The 23,977-nt window shown below is 44.6% G+C and overlaps 1 protein-coding gene across 2 annotated transcripts in view; it reads right to left on the bottom strand.

Moving 5' to 3' along the window:
* Window positions 1–23,977, bottom strand: part of ptprn2 (protein tyrosine phosphatase receptor type N2) — a 944,464-nt gene that overhangs the window by 655,479 nt on the left and 265,008 nt on the right. The window lies entirely within an intron of this gene.

Genomic DNA, 23,977 nt, shown 5'->3' with positions numbered 1-23,977 from the left:
ATACCTTCATAACATCATGATATAACGTTTCCTGAGTTTATACCAAAGTTATCCCATGTCATTAACTAAAATCCAATTTAAAAATCCAGCTGCTCTGCAGATCTTGACAACATCCAGGCTTGGGTCTACACGTGGCAAGTGGCATTTGCCTCACACAAATGCCAGGCAATGCCCATCTCCTATCATAGAGAAAGTAACCATCACCCCTTGACATTCAATGGCACTGCCATCACTAAATTCCCCACTATCAACATCCCTTGGGTCACCATTGACAAGCAACTGAACAGGCGTAGCCACATGAACACAGTGGCTACAAGAGCAGGGCAGAGGCCAGGAATCTTGTCACGAGTAATTCGCCTCCACATTCTCTCCAAAGCCTGTCCACCAACTATGAGTCACAAGTCAGATATGTGATGGAACAATCCCCAGTTGCCTGGATGGGTGCAGCTCCAACAACACCCAAGAAGCTTGGCACCATCCAGGGCAAAGTAGCCCGCTTGACTGACACCACATCCACAAACAGTCACTTCCTCCACAATCAATGCTTAATAGCAGCAGGGTCTACTATCTACAAGAAGCCATGCAGAACAAGACAGCACCTTCCAAATCCGCAACCACATCCACTAGAAGGGAGAGGGCAGCAGATATACCATCACTTAAATGTTTGCCTCCAAGCCACTCACTATCCTGCCTTGAAAACATCTCGCCACTCCTTCAGTGCCATTGGGTCGAAATCCTGGAACTCCCTCACTAATGGCATTGTGGGTCTACCCACAGCACATGGACTGCAGCGGTTCAAAAAGGCCCACCAGGGAGCCAGCCAGCGACGACCACATCCACAATAATTAACAACCTGTCTCAGAACTCTCTTTATAAAAAGTCAATTCTTCTGCTTGGTTGCAAAGGGGCAAGAAAAGGAGTCCATGCTCTGTTACGACCATCTCAAGGGCGATTGGGATGGGGGTTAACACTGCTCTTGACATCAACAAATTAACAGCATCTCATCAACAGAGGAGAGAAAGGTTAGATCAGAAGTGGCTGCCTCTTTGACTAATAAAAGAAAAGGTCTTGCATCTTTCATGAAGACAGGATGCCCCAAAGCGTCTACAGTTCATAGACTAGTTTTAGGTGCAGTGTCTGTTATTCTGAAGCTCTAACAGACAGCAATGTAACAACAATCAGCTGATGTGTTTTAGTGACATCGACTGAAGGACAAATATTGATCAGAGAGTGCTTCTCTGCTCTTCCTCAAAATAACGGCAAGGGATCATTTCTTCTACCTGAGGGGGTAGGCAGGGCTGCTCTTTAACATCGTCTCTGAAACAGCAAACCTCTGACAGCGCGGCACTTCTCTAGAGCATTTATTTGACATTAATACCCAACTCACTGGGACTGAGTTCTGAATTTATAACCTTGAGATTCAGAGGCTGGGGTACTCCCAAAGGAGCCACAGCCGACACTTTAATGAAAGAGAAAGGATTTTCAGGGAAGCTGAACTGATGAAGAACGCTTCAATAAAATAACTTCACTCTTTGTGCTTCGCTTTACTGATTAGTGGTAGAATCAGAAATTTAGCAGAAAAATCATTGCTGTGTGTTTGAGTGTGTGAGACACTGAAGAGGTGTTATGTTTTAACAATGAAGACATCTCAAGGTGTCATCTACAAGCATATTATAGACAGTACAATGCTGCAATGGATTTACCCTTTAGGGCATGGAGTCCATTATTGTTTACCTCTATATGCTGAATTATATTTAATGCAAGTAAGTACAATTAGTGGAACCACTGAAAAATGGTTCCAATTTCTCACTTTCTCAGTAGAATTGGCAAGACAGAAAGTCAAATGTCATCTCCAATGCTGGCTTGAATTTGGTGCAGAATGTTCCAATGAAAGATGAGGGAAGGATGGGGATGTGCTTACACTTGGAGAGGGGATGAAGTGACAGCTGCATGTACATCTCCCCCTTGTGAGCAAGCTCATCTCCTGCATCCCAGAGGATGATTCAGGCCACATTCAAAGGTCAAGTCTCCTATGTACAGATCGAATCTCTAGTCTACAGAATCACAACATTGTTAGGATGCAGGAGGAGGCCATTCAGCCCATTGTGTCACCATCATCTCTCCAAATAATCATTATGACCTCGTGCCCTTCTCTCGCCTTTTCTACAGAGGACCCATTGCTTCTATTCAAATAATTATCAAATGCCACCTCAGATGCCTTAAATGAACCTGCCTCCACCTCACTTCCAGACAGTGCATTCCAGACTCAAACCTCTCCTTGCGTGAAAAAAACATTTTCCTCACCCCATATTTACCTCTTCTGCACATCTTTTTAAACTGTGCGCTCTGGTTCTCAATCCATTTATCAGGGGAAACAGATTCTCCCAATCCACTCTGTCCAGCCCCCTGAAGAGATTGAACATTTCTATCAAATCTCTCTGCAGCTTTCTTCTTTCCAAGGAAAGCCACCCTAACGCCTCCAATCAGTCCTCATAACTGAGGTGTGTCATCTCTGAAAGCATTCTCAGAAACCTCTTGTGGACTCTCTCCAATGTACTTACATATTTCCTAAAGGATGGTGCTCAGGACTGTACACAATAATTTAGCTTTGTCTGACAATGCCTTCTACAAGTTCAATAACATCCTTGCTCCCGGTACTCTATGCCCTTACTAAATAAACCAATGTACTGTGTGCTTCCTAACTACTCTCATAACCTGTCTTGCCCCATTCAATGACTTGAACACAATGTCTCTCTGCTCCTACACAACCCTCTGAGTGGCACCTTTTGTTCCAAAATGTATCACCTCACACTTCTCCACAGTGAATGCTGTCTGCCACCTGCTCCACTAACTTGTCAATGCCTTTTTGAAGTTCTACATTATGTTCCTCACAGTTTATAATACTCCCAAGTTTTACATCATTTTCAAACTCTGAAACTGTCCCGTGTACTCCAAGATCTAATCTTTAATGTAGATCAGGAAGGGTAAGGGTCCCAATACCAATCCCAGAGGAACCCCACTGCAAACCTTCTGTCTGCCTGAAAAATACCCACTGACCATTGCGGTCAGTTTCCTATCTTTACATCTAAATTTTTATTGTCCAATTTTATACCGTGATCTACAATTTTCCTCGCAGATCTACATCTGATTCTCTGTAGATTACATCCACAGCATTTCTGTTACTTCTTCAAAGAAATCAAGCACCTTCGATGAGATCATGACTGATGTGACAATCTTCACCTCCACTTTCCTGCTTTTTCCCCATAACTCCTAACTCCCTTATTAATTAAAAATATCTATCTCAGCCCTGAATGTACTCCATTACCCAGCCTCAGCAGTCCTCTGTGCTAAAGAATTCCAGAGATCACTTCCCTTTTGGGAGAGGAAATTTCTCCACACCTTTGTCTTAGACTTTATTCTGAGATTATGCCCTGTAGTCCGAGTGTGGGAGAAACAACGTTTCTGGATCTAACCCTCAAGGCCCCTCAAAATCTTGTGCGTTCACCTCTCATTCTTCTAAAACTGTAATGAGTACAAGCTCAACTTACTCAGCCTCTCCTCATTAGGTAGTTCCTCTATATCTGCTTCAGCCTCGTAAACCTTCTCTGTTCTACCTCCAGTGCCAGTATACCTTTCCTTAGATAAGGGGCCTAAACTGCTCACGGTATTCCAGCTGTACTCTGACCAGGGCTTGGTACAGTTTTAGCAAAACCTTCCAACTATTATACTCTATCCCCTTTGAAGTAAAGGTCGTCAGTCCATTTGCCATCCCCATTACCTGCTTTTTGTGACTCCCAAATCTGTCTGATCCATAGCCTTTCTTCATTTAAATAATATTTAGCTCCTTTACTCTTCCTCCCAAAGTGCATGGCCTCAAATTTTCCCTTTAGTAAAAGCAGTTGCAATGTATTTCCTTACCCTCAACCATGCCCCTGTCTCCATATGTAAAAGTCCTCTTTGGTCCCTAAATTATCCTACTTTTCTCTCACTGCCCTTTTACTGTTGATGTGCCAACAAAAGACTTTGGGGTTCCCCTTTATATTAGCTGTTAGTCGTTCTTCATAACCCCACTTTGCATCGCTTCTCTCCCTTTCCACCTCCTTTCTGAAGCCTCTATAGTCAGCTTTGGAAGACAGTTCGATAGAGTCATAGAGATGTACTGAACAGAAACAGACCCTTCGGTGCAACTCGTCCATGCCAAACATTATCCCAACCCAATCTAGTTCCATTTGACAGCACCCGGCCCATATCCCTCTAAACCCTTCCTATTCACATACCCATCCAGATGCCTTTTAAATGTTGTAATTTTACCAGCCTCCACCGTTTCCTCTGGCAGCTCATTCCATACACACACCACCTTCTGTGTGAAAACGATGCCCCTTAGCTTCCTTTTATATCTTTCCCCTCTCTGCCTAAACCTATACCCTCTATTTTTCGACTCCCCCCAACCCAGGGAAAAGACCTTATCTATTTATCCTATCCATGCCCCTCATGATTCTATAAACCTTTATAAGATCACCACTCAGCCTCCGATGCTCCAGGGAAAACAGCCCCAGCCTGTTCAGCCTCTCCCCATAGCTAAAATCCTCCAACCTGGCAACATTCTTGAAAATCTTTTCTGAACCCTTTCAAGTTTCACAACATCCTTCTGATAAGAAGGAGACCAGAATTGCTCGCAATATTCCAAAAATGGCCTAACCAATATCCTGTACAGCCACAACATGACCTCCCAACGCCATATACTCAATACTCTGACCAATAAAGGAAAGCATGCCAAACATCTTCTTCCCTATCCTATCTACCTGCGACTCTACTTTCAAGGAGCTATGAACCTGCACTCCAAGGTCTCTTTGTTCAGCAACACTCCCTAGGACCTTACCATTAACTGTGTAAGTCCTGTTAAGATTTGCTTTCCCAAAATGCAGCACCTCTCATTTATCTAAATTAAACTGCATCTGCCACTCCTCAGCCCATTGACCCTCTGATCAAAATCCTGTTGTACTCTGAGTTGTATGATAAAGCAAACTCTTTGTTCCTTACCTTAATCTCTGCCAGTTATTTACCCTTATTTTGGATTGTCCATTCTCCCTTCCCACTCTCATCCCAAACTATATCATACAATAATAACTATCCCCAGTGTTCCCCCACTGACTTATTTGACCTACCGAGTTCCCAGGCATTGGTATTACCTTGTTTCTTTTTGGACTGGGCACATACTGCTTTCCGAAATTCTCCTTAACACAACCTAAGATAGATTGCCCCTTTCTGTTCTCAACCTTGCCACTATCCCAGTCCTTGGGTAATTCAAGTACCCCCCAGCATCATAACTATTCTGTAATGCTTGTGTGTCTTTGTAATATCCTTGGAGATCTGTTCCTCTAACCAGGAATGGTTACTGTTCAGTTCTGCCCTTCCTTGAGACAGGTCTTCATTATCACCAAATTATCATATTTCCACATGGCAGCTTTTTTTTTTGTTTATTCAGAGATGTATATGTCACTGGCTAGACCAGGATTTATTGTTTAAGAGTCAACCATAGTGACATGGAATCACATGTAGATGAGGCCAGGTAAGAACAGCAGATTTCCTTCCCTACCGGACACTGGGGAACTATGCGTTGTTATGATAACTGGCAGTGGCTACATGATCATCAATCCATTCCAAAATGCTACTGAATTCAAACTTCACCCTCTGCCATGGTTGGATTTGAACCCATGTCTCTAGAACATTAACCTGGGGTTCTGGATTATTAGCCCATTAATATATCCACAAGGCCAGCATCTGCAACTGTATCTGTATGTGTATCTGCAACTCATTCACAAAGCACATGCTTTTTAACCATGATGCAGAATGTTCTACCTTCTCCCTTATTCTGACTCCACTGACTAACTTAATACTCTCTATTTTAGGGCTTTCTGTGTCTCCCAGTATTCAATGCAACCTGGTATTACTCTCTAATATTGTCATAAAGTCATAGAGATATACTACATGGAAACATTCTCTTCAGTCCAACTCATCCATGCCGACCAGATATCCAAAATTAATCTAGTCTCATTTGCCAGCATTTGGCCCCTATCCCTCTAAACCCTTCCTATTCATATGCCCATCCAGATTCAATTTAAATGTTGTCACTGTACCACACCCCCACCACTTCCTCTGGCAGTTCATTCCATACACGCACCGCTCTCTGAGTGAAAATGTTGCCCCTTAGGTCTCTTTTAAATCTTTCCCCTCTCACCTTAAACCTATGCCCTCTAGGGACTGCCCCACTCCAGGGAAAAACCTTGTCTTTTTACCCTATCCATGCCCCTCATGATTTTATAAACCTCTATAAGACCATCCCTTAGCTCCGATGCTCCTGGGAAAAATAGCACCAGCCTATTCAGCCTCTCCCTGTAGCTCAAATCCTCCAACCCTGGCAATACCCTTGTAAATCTATTCTGAATCCTTTCAATTTTCACAATATCCTTCCTACAGCAGGAGACCAGAATTGCACACATTATTCCAAAAGTGGCCTAACCAATGTCCTGTACAGCTGCAACATGACCTCCCAACTCCAGTACTCAATGTTTTTTTTTTTTTTTTTTATTAGATTAGATTAGATTACAGTGTGGAAACAGGCCCTTCGGCCCAACAAGTCCACACCGACCCGCCGAAGCGAAATCCACCCATACCCCTACATTTACCCCTTATCTAACGCTACGGGCAATTTAGTATGGCCAATTCACCTAACCCTGCACATCTTTGGACTGTGGGAGGAAACCGGAGCACCCGGAGGAAACCCACGCAGACACGGGGAGAACGTGCAAACTCCACACAGTCAGTCGCCTGACGCGGGAATTGAACCCGGGTCTCTGGCGCTGTGAGGCAGCAGTGCTAACCACTGTGCCACCGTGCCACCGTTCTCTCCTGTTTCCTAGAACCCTTCTATTCATATACCCATCCAGATTCCATTAAAGGTGGCAGAGTGGCTCAGTGGTTAGCACTACTGCCTCACAGCACCAAGGCCACAGGTTCGATTCCAACCTCAGGCAACTGTCTGTGTGGAGTTTGCACATTCTCCCCGTGTCTGTGTGGGTTTCCTCCCAAGATCCAAAGATGCGCAGGTCAGGTGAATTGGCCATGATAAACTGCCCGTAGTATTAGATGCATTAGTCAGGGGTAAATATAGGGCAGGGGAACGGGTCTGGGTGGGTTACTCTTCGGAGGGTCGGTGTGGACTTGTTAGTCCAAAGGGCCTGTTTCCACACTGTAGGGAATCTAATCTAACTCTGCAGGTTTAAAGTCCATCGCTACAACACAAGTTTGGTGACATACCTCTTTTTTTTGGGTAGAAAGGGTGAAAGCACGTTCCCTGTGAAAAGGTGCAAACATAAATATGCTTCAGAAACTCCACAGAGACTCTCAGCAAATGCTTGGGAGAAACTGCTAGTATTAATGTGCTCCCAGAGATGGGGGAAATTGTTAACCCCCTCTTTTGTTTGGCAAATGATTTGCAAACTCCACAGGGAATGTTGTGAACGCCACAAACATTGTTATGATTAACACATTTTCAGAACAAACCTTCAAAAATGATCACAAACGCTGAGAGTTTTGTAAATAATCGCATGCTCCCAACGACCAGGGGTGCACACTGGTAACAATCTGCAAACCTAAACTTCAAAACTGTCATATCAGCCACTCAGAGGGATCGCGGTTCTACAGCAATCAAAAGGAATCTTCAGAAAAAAAATTCTGTAGATGCTGTAAATCAGAAACAAAAACAGAAATTGCCAGAAAAGTTCAGCAGGTCTGGCAGCATCTGTGGAGAGTAATCAAAGTTAACGTTTCAGGTTGAGAGTTCCTCAGAACTGAGCGAGGATTGCAAACATGTCAGTTTTATGTTTGCTGAAAATCAAAATGAAGGAGGGGTGGGCATGTAAAAGCCAGTTTTCACTATTGCCAGACATCTCAAAGCACCACACTGCCGACAAAGCACTTCCAAAATGCAGTCACTGTTATAGTGTCAGAAAAATGTGACAGATAAAAAGGAAGTCAAGTTGCATGAAGTAATTCACGCACCGTGACACAAACTGGGTGTCGGAGAAAGAAAAAGGTTTCCCAATATTTGACTGGGCACGATGATATAACTGGATGGTGACAGTCAGATTGGAAGAACCTGTCATTATACAACACCTCTCATCACCTCAGGATGTCTCAAGCACTTCACAACCAATGAAATATTTCACAGTCCTTGCACATCAAGGTCCCATCAACAGCCAAGAGAGAATGACCAGATTATCTGGTTTCTTGACTGTGGGTAAGACACAAGTAATGGGCAGGTACAACACCCCTGCTGTTTATCGTGATCTAAAAGGTGGGCTCTTCATCCGAAAAATAACTATGCAGCCTATCAGCCTCCATTTTGTGCTCAACTGCCTGATACTGGACTTAAAGCTACAAATCTTTAACTGAGCAAAGGATAGGGTAGGGAGTGTAGGTCTGGATGGGATGCTTTTCAGAGGATTGTGTGGACTTGAGGGGCCGAATGGCCTGCTTCCACACTATTGGGATTCTATGATTCCATGTGGGACTGGAGTCAGAGGTAGCTAAGGACAGCAGATTTCATTCTCTAAAGAACATCAGTTAACCAAATGAGTTTTTCGTGACAATTGATAAAAAGTGTCATGGTTACTATTATCAGGACACTAATTTCCTATTCTGATGCATATAATTTAAATTGAGTTGAACTTAAATTCTACCAGCTGCCATGGGACATGAACACATAGCTTCCAAGAATTAGCGTGTATTTCACGATCAGTATGTCAGAGACATGAATACTGTGCCCTCATTTCCCAATGATAAAAAGACGATTGAGATCAAGGCTACTGAAGGTCTTGAAAACGGAAAAGGTTTCACATGTATGTGGAGAAACGGTTCTGAAAAAGGAGGCATAAATGTTAGATTGTTGCTGACAGATCAACTCAAGATATTTCTTCAGAGAGAGACTGCTCACAACAAGGGACCCATGGAACTGCTCAGAGAGATAGCTTTGATGTGTTTAAGGGCTTATTTCAAATGTATATGATCAAGGAGGCGAAAGAAAGTGCAAACATAAAGTAGAAATAAATAATTAATCTGGCTTCAGTGGATTATCAATATTGGAATTGGGGAGTTAAGGCTGAATGACCTATTTCTGTGTTGAATATTCTATGTAATTCAATTCTCCGTCATGGGAGAATCTAGGGCCAGAGGGCACAGTTTCAGAATTAAGGGAAACAAATGTAAGACTGAGATGGGAAGAATTTTTTCTTGAGTCTTTGGAACTCTTTGGACAAAGAGAAGTGAGGGCAGAGTCCTTGCATATATTTAAGGCTGAGAGAGATTTTTGATCATGAGAGGAATCAAGGTTTATGGAGAAAAGGCAGGAAAGAGGACATGAGGAATATTGAATCAGCCATGATCCTACTAGCTGGCTGAGCAGGCTCCTAGGTGCAAGTGTTCCTGTTCCTATTTGTTATGGTCTTACGGCTAATATGATCAAGGCCTCATGTGATCAAGTATCACAACAAGGGGTCCGCGCAAAACTGGAGTCAATGTGATTCAAGGGGCAAACTCTCTGCTGTTTGGAGTCATACCTAGGAAGATGATTGTGGTTGTTTGGAGGTCAGTCATCTCAGTTCCAGGACTTCACTGCAGGACATTCGTAGGGTAGGGCCCCAGGCCCAACCATCTTCAGCTGCTTCATCAATGACCTTCTCTCCATCATATTGTCAGAAGTGGGAAAGTTCGCCAATGATTCCACCATGTTCAGCGCCATTCGTGAGTCCTCAGATACTCAAGCAATCCATGTTCAAATGTAACAAGATCTGGACAGGCTTCGGCTGACAAGTGTTAAGTAACATCCGTGCCACACAAATGCCAGGCAATGACCATCTCAACAAGAGACAACCTCACCATTGTCCCTTAACATTCAATGGCATTGAATTCCCCCACTATCATCATCTCCAGGGTTACCACTGACTAGAAAAACTGAACTGGACTTGCTGTATCAATGCAGCAGCTACAACTGCAGATCAGAGGCTTGGAATCCTGCAGTGAGTAATTCACCTCCTCGACACATGACTCGCAGTTCCTTAGCTAGCGCCTTCCAAACAAAAGACCATCATCATCTAAAAGGACATGGGCAGCAGATACATAGGACAACCACCACCACAATTTCCCCTCTGAACTACTCACCATCCTGACTTGGAAAATTATCACTGCTCCTCACTATGCTGAGGCGCACATTTTATCTCTCCACCTTGGAGGCTTTTGCCCGAAACATCGATTTTCTTACTCCTCGGATGCTGTCTGACCTGCTGTGCTTTTCCAGCACCACTCTGATCTAAACGTTTCCAGCACCACTCTAATCTAGACTCTGATTTCCAGCATCTGCAGTCCTCACTTTTGCCGCAGTGATAATGTGCCTACCTATGAAGCAGAAATCCAAAGTTCAAGTCTTACCTGATCCAGAGGTAGGTTATAACATCACTGAACAGGCTGATTTATAAATATCTTCCTTCAGCGACATTGGGTCAAAATCCTGTAACTCCTTCCCGAACAGCATTGTGTGCCCCTGGCAAAAAGACTGCAACAGTTGGCAGCTCACCACCACTTTCTCAAGAGCAACTAGGGATAGGCAATAAACGCTGGCCTGGGCAGTGACACCCACATTCCATGAATGAATAAAAGAAATTCCAGTTATGAGCCTTTTTTGTCCCCCGAGCACATTGCTCTCACCTACCTGAAATACAGCAGTTAAACACTAGAGGGCAATATGTATCCACTGACAATTCACATTGACAATCAGCCTCTCATAAAATAACAAAACAGCTCGAATTCTAAAATGGCATTTCAACTTAAATTTGAAGTCATTTTCTTTCTAATCTCATAACAATTGGATCAATTAGAATGAACCAGGAGAAATTCTTCAAAACCTCATCCCTACATCTAACACACTGCCAATACACAGATCAGGAACGAACACTCAATTCACTTGCACATTGTGTATGAACATAATTGAAGGTCACAAGTGAAGAAGGAATTAGAATTTAATTTTCTACCTGTTTCCAGTTTCAGCTGAGCACCATTGCTCACTGCAGTAACATAGAGACAAGAGTAAGTCATTCAGTCTCTGCTACTAGATGTCCATTTGGGTTTTGAGATGTGACGTTACCAGAGTAAGTGAAATGTTCTCATTAGTGCACAGGACATGTTCACAGCAAAGTGCCACATATTTGAAAATACTGAGACTGTCCACATAAGAATATAAGAATATCAGGGATGGCATGGTGGCTTATAGTGCCAGGGGCCCTGGTTTGATTCTACCCTCGGGCAACTGTATGTGAAGTTTGCACATTCTCCCCATGACTGTGTTTCCTCCCACAGTCCAAAGATGTGCAGGTTAGGTGGATTGGCCATGCTAAATTACCCATAGGGTCAAGAGACGTGTGGGTTAGCCATGAGAAATGCAGAGCTATAGGGATGGTGAGGAATGATGAGTCTTGGTGGAATGTTCTTCAGAGAGTCAGTGTGGACCTGTTGGGCCGAATGGCCTGCTTCCGCACGCCAGGGATTCTATGGATAAGAACATAAGGAGTAGTCCATCTGGCCCCTTGATTCAATAAGATGATGGCTGTTCTTTTTGTGGGCTTAGCTCCACTTACTTACTATATCCCTTAATTCCCTTATTGTTCAAAAATTTATCTTTGCTCTTAAAACATCTGAGGTAACTTCAAATGCTTCACTGGGAAGGGAATTCCATAGATTCACAACCCTCTGGGTGAAGAAGTTCCTCCTCAACTCAGTCCTAACTCTGCTCCCTCTTATTGTGAGGCTATGCCCCTAGTTCTAGTTTCACCCACCAGTGGAAACAACTTCTCTGCTTCTATCTTATCTATTCCCTTCATAATTTTGTATGTTTTCATAAGATCTGCCTTCATTCTTCTAAATTCCAATGAGGATAATCCCAGTGTACTTAATCCCTCCTCATAAGTAAACCCCCTCAACTCCACAATCAACCCAGTGAACCTCCTCTGCACCCCCTCCAGTGCCAGTATATCCTTTCTCAGGTAAGGAGACCAAAACTATACACAGTACTCCAGGTGTGGCCTCACCAGCACCCAAGACAGCTGTAGTATAACCTTATTAAACTGCATCCCTATAGCAATAAAGGACAATATTCGATTTGCCTTCAGAATTACCTGTTGCACCTGCAAACCAACTTCTTGTGATACATACACAAGGGCACCTAGGTCCCTCTGCACAGCACACTCTTTGCTTCGTGTTAGTTAACCAATCCTCTATCCTTGCTAATACATTGCCCATAATGCCTTGCACCTTTATCTTAAGCAGCACCTTGTCAAATGCCTTCTGAAAGTCCAGATACATCATATCCACCAGTTCCCCATTGTCCACCATGCTTGTAATGGCCTCAAAGAATGCCAGTAAGTTAGTTAAACATGACCTGACTTTCATGAACCCATGCTGTGTCTGGCTGATGGGATAATCTCTATCCAGATTTCTTGCTATTTCTTCTTTGATTATAGATTCAGTTTTCCCCATTACAGAAGTTAAGCTAACTGGCCTATAGTTACCTCCCTTTTGTCTACCTTTTTTTTAAACAGTGGCACCATATTTGTGGTTTTCCAAGCTGCCAGAACCAGCCCAGAGCAAATTTTAGTAAATTACCACGAGTGGATTTGCTACTTCCCCGGTAACCTCTTTTAGTATCCTGGGATGCATTCCATCAGGGCGAGGAGACCTGTCTACCTTTAGCCCCATTAACTTGCCGAACACTGCCTCTTTAGTAATAATGATCGCTTTGGGTCCTCAACTGAGGGTATCATCAGTCATTGATGATACCCTCCATATCATCAATGACTGATATGTTATTGGGTCTTCCACCATGAAGACAACACAATATGTCTGTCCACTGTAAACAAGAGCAAAGCATGGGACTGAACAAATGTTGGGAGCGTGGTACCACTGAGAGTAAACTGGAGACTTTGGTATCAGGTATGGTGGCGGAGTAACAGGAAATTAACAGTGACTGAGAGGGTAACAATGGTGTTATCGGAGTCATGCAGAATTGGACTCTCGCCTATGTCAGCAACACAATAGTCTGGGTAAAGGCGGGTTTATACAGCATAGGTACTGAGAGCAAGTGTTGAATAAAAATGATTTGGATGAGAATATAGGAGGCAGAGTTAGTAAGTTTGAAGATACACCAAAATTGATGGTATAGTGGACAGTAAAGAAGGAGCTAGATCAACTAGACCAGTAGGCCAAGGAACAGCAGATGGAGTTTGATGCAGATAAATACAAGATGTTGCATTTTGGAAAGAAAAAGACCAGGGCAAGACTTCTACAGTTAATGGTAGGGCCCTGAGGAGTGTTGTTGAAGAGGGAGACCTAAGGATGCAGGGACATAGTTCCTTGAAAGTGGTGTCAAAGGTAGGTGGGGTGGTGAAGAAGGCATTTGGTAGGCTTGCCTTCATCGGTCAGAGCAGTGAGTATAAGAGTTGGGACATCATGTTACAGCTGTACAAGATACTGGTAAGGCCATATTTGGAATACTGCATACAATTCTGGTCACCCTGCTATAGAAAGGATGTTATTAAACTGGAAAGGGTGCAAAACAATATTTACAAAGATGTTACCAAGACTGGAAGGTTTGAGTTATGAGGATTATCTGGGACATTTTTCACTGGACCATTGGAGGCTGAGGGGTGACCTTATAGTGGTTTATAAAATCATGAGAGGCATGGATAGGGTAAATAGACAAGGTTTTTTTCCCAGAATGGGGGAATCCAAAACTAGAGGGTTAAGATGTGGTGGGGGGTGGGGGTGGGGGGGGGGTGGAGATTTAAAAGGGACCTGAGGGACAACGTTTTCACACAGCGGGTGGTGCTTGTATGGAATGAGTTGCCAGAGGTAGTAGAGGCTGGTACAATTACAGCATGTAAAAGACATTTGGACAGGCACATAGATAGGAAAGGTTTAGAGGGATATGGAGCAAATGCAGGCAATTGGGACTAGTTCAGTTTAGGAAACTTGGTTGGCATGATGAGTTGGACCGAAGAGTCTGTTTCAATGCTGTCTGACTCAATGACTCTCCAGGATTGATTCAATGATGTGTTTGTTCAGTCAGCATCATTTGACTATGAAAAGTTGTCAAAGGTAACCTTGGCAGATCTGGACCATTTATTGTCCAGCAACTTCTAGTTTCCTATGTTTGAAACACAGGATTAAATGTTGATGTAAACATCGCAGTTACATGACGACGGTAACACGGATACAAAGCTCATTGCTCTGCACTTAGAAACAAGTAACTGTGTACTATGCATACAGATCATGGCTTTTTTTATTACTTTTTTCATTCTAGCTACCATCAAATCCACATTTTATGACTAAGATAACACAAGAGACAGCTGAAGCTTGTAATACACTGGTTATTGCACACATGCTCCAGAGATTGATCAGCTAAAACTGGCAATTTGGCCTCCACTTCCTGAAGTAAATCACCCTGATATCTCAGATGACTAACGAATGTTTGCTGGACAGTATTTTAATCACACATATCAATGTAGAACGGCTCACAATATGGTGTCAGTTGTGATTCGATTATCATACAGCCACACAGACAATAGGAAATATTGTCAGAAAATCCTGTCTGCCTGACTTAGTCACACAAGTGCCTTTTTTTATTCCATTTACAATATGCAAAAACTGGCAATGGTAATATGATTGAAGTAGAGGTTTGGTGCTTTTGCAATACAGGCAGAGACATTGCTGAAATATTTGGATAGCTCCTGGATCATCCTCACGTACCATGATTGATTTGTAATCAGGAGGCATACCAGTGTTACCCCAGAGCCCAAAGCATAGCATCTAGGCTGATCTCTGCATACCGTGACACAGTCCTGTCCTCCTTAGTCCAGGGACTCCCCACCTACGTTCGGGTCACCACCCAACTACCTTCATCTCCTCCAAGACTTTTGTTTCGATGACCCTACTATGCCTTATCTTCACCATGGCCATCCAGTCCCTGTACACATCCATCCGCCACGACAAAGGCCTCCAAGCCTGCAGTTTCCTCCTCTCACACTGTCCCAACCAGTACCCTTCCACTGACACCCTCATCCCCCTGGCCGAAGTGGTCCTCACCCTTAACAACTTCTCCTTCCAATCCTCCCACTTCCTCCAAACCAAAGGGGCAGCCATGGACACTTGCATGGGCCCCAGCTGTGCCTGTCTCTTTGTCGGGTACATGGAACACTACATTGATGACTGTATCGGCGCCACCTCATGCTCTCAAGAGGAGGTTGAACAGTTCATCAAATTCACCAACACATTCCACCCTGACCTTTAGTTGACCTGGACCATCTCAGACACCTCCCTCCCCTTCCTGAACCTCTCCAGCTCCACTAACGGTGACCAAATCAACACGGACTTCTTCTACAAACCCGACTCCCACAGTTACCTGGACTACACCACCTTCCACCCTGCCTCCTGTAAAAACACTATCCTTTATTCCCAATTCCTCCGCCTCCGCTGCATCTGCTTCCAGAAGGACCAATTCCACCATAAGTCGTCCCAAATGGCCTCCTTCTTCAAAGACAGTAATTTCCACTCCCACGTGGTCAACAATGCCCTCCAGCTCATCTCCTCCACTTCCCACACGTCTGCCCTTGAACCCCACCCCTCCAATTGCAATAAGGACAGAACTCTCCTGGTCCTTACCTTCCATCCCACCAACCTCCAGATACATCGCATCATCCTCTGCCACCTCCACCACCTACAAACAGACCCCACCACTACGGATATATTTCCCTCCCCAACCCTATCTACATTCCGGAGAGACCATTCCCTCCGCGACTCCCTTTTTAGACCCACGCCCTTCCCCCCCCCCCCGCCCACCAGCCCACACCCCACTCCCGGCACCTCCCCCTGCCAGCGCAAGAAGTGCTAAACCTGCACTGACACCTCCCCCCTCACCTCCGTCCAAGGTTCCAAAGGATCCTTCCACATCCGACAGAAATTTACCTGTACTTCCACACATCATCTACTGTATCCATTGCACCCGATGTGGTCTCTTCTATATCGGAGAGACAGGACGCCAACTTGTAGATCATTTCAGAAAAACATCTGTGGGACACTCGCACCAACCAATGCCACTGCCCCGTGACCAAACACTTCAACTCCCCCTCCCACTCCGCCAAGGACATGCAGGTTCTGGGCCGCCTTCATCGCCAAACCCTAACCACCCGCCACCTGGAGGAAGAACGCCTCATATTCCGCCTTGGGACCCTGCAACTACATGAGACCAATGTGGATTTCACCACTTACCTCATTTCTCTTCCCCCAACCTTATCAAAGTCCCAGGCTTCCAACTCGGCACCACCCTCTTGACCTGTCCATCTTCCTTCCCACGTATCCGCTCTACCCTCCTCTCCGACCGATCACCATTACCCCCAGCTTCATCTACCTATCGCATTCCCAGCTACCTTCCCCCCAGCCCCACCCCCCTCCCATTAATCTCTCAGCTCCCCTGGCCCAAAAGCCTCATTCCTGATGAAGGGCTTATGCCCAAAACGTCGATTTTCCTGCTCCTCGGATGCTGTCTGGCCCACTGTGCTTTACCAGCACCACACTCTTGACCCCCAGCATCTCGGCTGAGCCTGCCAGCTTTTGGGATAAGGACATTAAACCGAATAACCAGCTGCCCTTACCAGTATGTGCAAACAATCTCATGGCATTTACGTTCTCCTGACATACATACTCAGAAAAGGGCTTTTTTGCTTAACCTAAACTGGTCTCCCACAAACCTTACATTATCCATTATGTCTATACTGCTGAAGAACTTCACTGACAGTAAATAAATTTCAGGCATTCTGAAATTATGAAAGGCAATTTATAAATATACATAGAACAGGAAAGGGCCCTTTAGGCCACAATTTTGTGCTGAACATGACACTTAATTAAACCAATCCCTTCTGCCGGCCCTTGGTCCATATCCCTCCATCTTTCTTTCTTTAATTATTTTGTTCATCTGGGCTGTAGACCAATATCTGTTCAACTTCCTGTTTGCTTTCAACACATTGAGTGTATGACGAGTAGCAGAAGTAGGTAGTCAGCCCCTCATGCCTGCTCCACCCAACCTTTGGGCTCAGCGAAATGCATACCAACCCTTCTTGATTTCATTCCCAAAACTTAATTCATAATCTTGTCAAAGACAGGTCGCATGGTTTCCGAAAGAGAAAATACTGTCTGACTGACTTCGTTACCCAAGTGCTCTTTTCTCACATGCTGCATGTTGCAGAACAGATTTATATAAAAACTGCCATCGGTTATATGATTGATGAGGGCGAAACAACTTTGGAAAAGCTGAAGGCAATCAATTTAATGGACTGCTCTTCATTTGACCAAATCTTCTATAATAGCAATTAATGCTAGTGATTGGGTGCTGTCTTAGAACATAGAGCAGTACAGCACAGGAACTGGCCCTTCGGCCCACCATGTCTGTGCTGACCATGATGCTGTTCTAAACCTATCCCATCTGCCTGCATGTGGTCCATGTCCCTCTAGTCCCTGCCTGTTTGTGTCTCTGTCTAAATGCCTCTTAAATATTGCTTTTGTATCTGCTTCTCCCACCTCCCCTGGTACTGCCTTCCAGGCATCTACTACCCTGTGTAAAACAACATTGACATAAACTTTCCCTCTCACCTAAAACCTATGACCCCACCCTTGTATTTGACAGTTCCACCTTGGGAAAGAGATTCTGACTATCCTCCCTATCCATGTCCTTCATAATTTTATATACTTCTATTAGGTCACCCCCCACCCTCTGACGCTCTAGTGAAAACCATCCAAGTTTATCCAATCTCTCCTTACTGTTAATATACTCCAACGTAGGCAACATCCTGGTAAATGTCTTCTGCACCCTCTCCAAAGCATCCATATAAAAAGAACAAAGAACAGTACACCACAGGAACAGGCCCTTCGGCCCTCCAAGCCTGCACTGACACATTTTGCCCTTCCAAACTAAAACAATCTTCACTTACAAGATCCGTATCCCACTATTTGGGGATGGCACAGTGGCTCAATGATTAGCACTTCTGCCTCACAGCACCAGGGACCCGGGTTCAATTCCTGCCTCGGGCGATTGCCTATGTGGAGTTTGCATATTCTCCCCATATCTGTGTGGGTTTCCTCCCACAATCCAAAGATGTGCAGGCCAGATGAATTGGCCATGCTTAATTGTCCATAGTGTTAGGTGCATTAGTCAGGGATAAACATAGGGTAGGGGAATGTGTCTGTGGGGTTATTCTTCAGATGGTCGGTGTGGACTTGTTGGGTTGAAGGGCCTGTTTCCATACTCTATGGAATCTAATCTCTTCCCTTCCTATTCATATATTCATCGAGGTGCTTCTTAAATGCTGTAATTGTGTCTGCTTCCACCACCTCCTCTGACAATGTGTTCCAGGCACTCACCACCCTTAGTGTGAAAAACCTGCCTCACACATCTCTTTTAAACTTACCCCCACACTTGACCCCTCCACCCTGGGAAAAAGCCTCATACTTTCCACTCTATCCATGCCAATCACAATCTTACAAATGTCTATCAGGTTATTCCTCAAATTCCTGCGTTCCAGTGAAAACAAACCCAGTCTATCCAATCTTTCTTCACGGCTAGATTAGATTACTTACAGTGTGGAAACAGGCCCTTCGGCCCAACAAGTCCACACCGACCCGCCGAAGCGTAACCCACCCAGACTCATTCCCCTACGTTTACCCCTTCACCTAACACTACGGGCAATTTAACATGGCCAATTCACCTAACCTGCACATTTTTGGATTGTGGGAGGAAACTGGAGCACCCAGAGGAAACCCACGCAGACACGGGTAGAATATGCAAACTCCACACAGAGTCGCCTGAGGCGGGAATTGAACCCGGGTCTCTGGTGCTATGAGGCAACAGTGCTAACCATTGTGCCACCGTGCTGCTAAAATCCCCCATACCAGGCAACATCCTGTAAACCTTTTCTGTACCCTCTCCAAAGCATCCACATCTTTCTGGTAAGGTGGTGACCAGAACTGTATACAATATTTTAGGTGTGGCCTAACTAAAGTTCTATAAAGCTTCAACATAACTTGTCTTCCCTTATACTCAATGCCCCTTCCAATGAAGGCAAGCATGCCATAGGCCTTTTTACTAACTTATCTACCTGCACTGCCACCTTCAGTGATCTGTGGACCTGCACACCCAGATTCCTCTGCATATCAATACTTATTTTTAAAATTCATTCATGGGATGAGGATGTTGGTGGAGAAAGTGAGGTCTGCAGATGCTGGAGATCAAAGTTGAAACTTTATTGCTGGAACAGCACAGCAGGTCAGGCAGCATCCAGGGAACAGGAGATTCGACGTTTCGGGCACAGGCCCTTCTTAAGGGCCTGTGCCCGAAACGTCGAATCTCCTGTTCCCTGGATGCTGCCTGACCTGCTGTGCTGTTCCAGCAATAAAGTTTCAATGAGGATGTTGGTGGCTAGGCCGGCATTTATTGCTCATCCCAGTGGGCAGAGTCAACCACACTGCAATGAGTCTGGAGTCACATGTAGGCCAGACCAGGTAATGATGGGCTCTTTCCTTCCCTAAAGGACATTAGTGAACCAGGTGGGGTTTTCCCAACAATTGATAATGAACTCATGGTCATCATTAGATTCTTAATTCCAGATTATTGCTGAATTCAAATTCAACCATCTACCATGGTGGAATTTGAACCTGGGCCCCCAGAACATCACCTGGGTCTCTGGATTAACAGACCAGCGATAATACCACTAGGCCATTGCCTCCCCTTATATACTCCTAAAGGTTCTATCATTCACTGAACAATTTCCACCTATACTTGACCTTCCAAAATGTATTTGTCACATTTGTCCAGATTAAACTCCATCTGCCATTTTTCTGCCTATGTTGATCTATATCCTCCTGTATCCTCTGACAATCCTCCTCACTATCTGCAACTCCACCAATCTTTGTATCATCCACAAGCTTACCAATTGGACCAGCTATGTTTTCTTCCAAATCATTTATGTAGATCACAAACAGCAGAGGTTCCAGCACAGATTCCCGTGGAACACCTCTAGTCACAGTCCTCCATTCCAAAAAGTCATCCTTCCATCGCTACCCTCTGTCACCTATGACTAAACCAGTTCTGTATCCATCTTGCCAGTTCACCCCTGATATCATGTGACTTATCTTTTGTACCAGCATGCCATGAAGGACCTTGCCAAAGGCTTTACTGAAGTCCATGTAGACAACATCGACCGCTTTTCTCTATCAATCATCTTCATCACCTCCTCAAAAAACTCAATCAAGTTGGTACGGCATGACCTCCCCCGCACAAAACCGTGCTGTTTATGGCTAATCAGTCCACTTGTTTCTAAATGCTTATAGGTCCTGTCCCTGAGAATCTTTTTCAATAATTTCCCTACCACCGATGTCAGACTCACAGGCCTGTGATTTCCTGGATTATCCCTGCTACCCTTCTTAAGCAATGGGACAACATTAGCTATTCTCCAGTTCTCTGGGATCTCACCTATGGCCAAAGAGGATACAAAGACGTCTGTCAATGCCCCAGCAATTTGTTCTCTTGCCACCGTCAATATACTGGGATAGGTCCCATCACCACCTGGGGACTTAGTTATCTTAATACTTTTTAAGACGCACAACACCCCTTCCTTTTTTTATAGAATTTGGCTTAGAAATTCAACACTCCCTTCCCTGAGATCGTCCTCCACCAATTCCTTCTCTTTGGCAAATACCAAGACAAAGTATTTGTTTAAGTCCTCACCTACCTCTTCTGACTCCACACCTACAGTCCCTCCTTTGTCTTTGATAGGGCCAACCATTTCCCTGGCTACCCATCCTTTCTATAGTGTGATGACCAGAGCTATACACAATACTCTAAATGTGGCCTGACCAAGGGCTTTTGCCCGAAATGTCGATTTTACTGCTCCTCAGATGCTGCCTGAACTGCTGTCTCTTCCAGCACCACTAATCCAGAATCTGGTTTCCAGCATCTGCAGTCATTGTTTTTACAAAGTCTTATACAGCTGCAACATAATCTGACAACATTTATACTCAAGGCCCAACCGATGGAGGCAAGCATGGAACTAACTTCCATTGCAGCTCTTTCATTCATTACCATACGTTTACCCAACTCTTTCTGAAGATCCCTGGGAGATTCCTCTTATTCATTCTCTTTTCCTCCACTAAGACTCAATTTCAATCTCATCAAAGTTGAACAAAATTGGAGGCTCTGAATCTATGATACTGATGTAAATTATCAGTCTGATCACTGGTCCCAACATCCCAATGCCACTCACTTAACAAGTACTTACTTTTTCATTTCCATAAGACAATCAGACAACAGGAGCACAAGTAGGCCATTCAGCCAATCGAGTCTGCTCTGCTGTACAATAAGATCATTGCATGGTGGCTCAGTGGTTAGCACAGATGCCTCACAGCACCAGGGTCCCAGGTTCGATTTCAGCCTTGGGCGACTGTCTGTGTGGAGTTTGCACATTCTCCCCGTGTCTGTGTGGATTTCCTCTGGGTGCTCCGGTTTCCTCCCACAGTCCAAAGATGTGCAAGTCAGGTAAATTGGCCATGCTAAATTGCCCACAGTGTTAGGTGCATTAGTCAGAGGGGAAATGAGTCTGAGTGGGTTACTCTTTGGATGGTCGGTGTGGACTGGTTGGGCTGAAGGGCCTGTTTCCACACTGTAGGGAATCTAATCGCTGATCTGATAATCCTCAGCACCACTTTCCTGCCTTTTCCCTGGAACCCAGGATTCCCTTGCTGATTAAAAATCTGTCCTTTCTTTGTGTTAAATAACCTGTTAAATGATTTTCATTTTGGCACAGTCACTCTCCTCCTGCCTTCTGACATCCAATGCACAGATGTGTACAGAATCACTTTGTCAGTGATACATGCAGACAGTTTATCTCAATTCTTGTTCATGAATTGGGGGTGTTGCTGGTCAGGCTGATAGTTATTGCCTATCCCTTATCGCCGTGGAGAAAGTGGCGCTGCAGTTCTTGAGGGTTAGGAAGACCCTCAGTGCAATTAGGAAGGGGCAGCGACAGCGAAGAAACAGCAGTATGTTTCCAAATCAAAATGGCGTGGAGCTTGGAAAAAGGTGATGCTCCCATGTATTTGCTGCCCTTGTCCTTCTAGTGGCAGAGGTCACAGGTTGGAAGGTGGTTGCCGAAGGAGCCCTGTTGTTGATTATTTGAATTGAACCTGCAGTTTTACATAGTCTTTTATTAAATGATCCACCCAAAATAAAGCCTAAATTTCTTTGGGAGAACCACTCCTGAACTCCAGATACGAGCAATTGTCAATGAGCACTTTTCATTCATTTGCTTCAAGCACTAACCTTTTGCAAATAAATATAAGTGGCTGCTTGCCTCCCTGCACTTGTTTGAGGCATCCAAACAGTCCATGACTGGATTATCCCATTGCTAGAACGCTTCTTTCACAGTGGAATATGATTTTGCAATGAGCCATGTACTATTTCCTTAAACATCTGCCATGTTGCCAATCACCTTTATTGCTGAACTCCTTTCCCAGTCCATTCCAGCCAGCACTGCTCTCATTTCTTTGTATTTGCCCTTACTTAAGCTTAGCACAGAGGTGTTCCAAAAAGTAATTATTGCATTGGCTGGATGGGAACTGTACTACTTGGAACACTGAAGCAATCTTATTCTACAGTGAACAGCACCTGTGGGACCCAAGGATGTAGACAGTGAACGAGTGGTGAAGATTCCTACTCCACCTCTGCTCCTTATGAGTGCAAATTCTACACAGTAAAAAAAATGACACAAATCTTGCAATCCTTCACTTATGCCCATGACGTTCCTCAATGACATCTGAAGACTGCTGGGTTATTATTATTTTCTTTCCCGCGTCAATAGTTCATGAAACCAGCTGCATTTAGACCCATGCATGAACTAAAAAATATCTGCACTGTAATACTGAATGTTCAGATTGAAATGTTACGGCTGTAGTTATGAATGGGAGGAATCTTCCCAGCCTCCGAATGATGTGGACATCACCAAGTCAGTCGGGAAAAGAGAGCGAGATTGGCAGAAATGAGATTACCGACGTCAAGAAGAAATTGTCTGGCTCTCCAAACAAGTGTTGACTGGTGAGCCAAGAATCTCACGAGTGGGTGGCAAGAGGTGTACTTGCATGCACTGTACGCCCCTTATCAGGCAAGCTTGCCTCACTGATACGCAGTTTCCCATTCTCCCATGTGCCTGAAACCACACAGTGATAATTCCCGACATGAGTGCTCAGGCAGGTACCTCGCAACATACTAGCCTCATTGCATTCTCACAGTGTGTCTCCTAGATTTCGATTTTCGATTTCATTCTCATTAGATTAGATTACATTACATTACAGTGTGGAAACAGGCCCTTCGGCCCAACAAGTCCACACCGACCCGCCAAAGCGAAACCCACCCATACCCCTACATTTACCCCTTACCTAACACTACGGGCAATTTAGCATGGCCAATTCACCTGACCCTGCACATCTTTTGGATGTGGGAGGAAACCGGAGCACCCGGAGGAAACCCACGCAGACACGGGGAGAACGTGCAAACTCCACACAGTCAGTCGCCTGAGGCGGGAATTGAACCCAGGTCTCTGGCGCTGTGAGGCAGCAGTGCTAACCACTGTGCCACCGTGCCGCCCATAAGAAATCTTTTGCCATGCACATACAAATAGAAGATTAGATGAGATTCCCTACTGTGTGGAAACAGGCCCTTTTGCCCAACCAGTCCACACCGACCCTCCGAAGAGTAACCCACCCAGACCCATTTCCCCTCTGATTAATGCACCTAACACTATGGACAATTTAGCATGACCAATTCACCTGACTT

The sequence above is a fragment of the Chiloscyllium plagiosum genome, chromosome 5, assembly GCF_004010195.1.
Source record: "Chiloscyllium plagiosum isolate BGI_BamShark_2017 chromosome 5, ASM401019v2, whole genome shotgun sequence".
Lineage (NCBI taxonomy): Eukaryota > Metazoa > Chordata > Chondrichthyes > Orectolobiformes > Hemiscylliidae > Chiloscyllium > Chiloscyllium plagiosum.
Note: the sequence above shows the minus strand (reverse complement) of the source record. Positions and strands in the feature narration are given on the sequence as shown.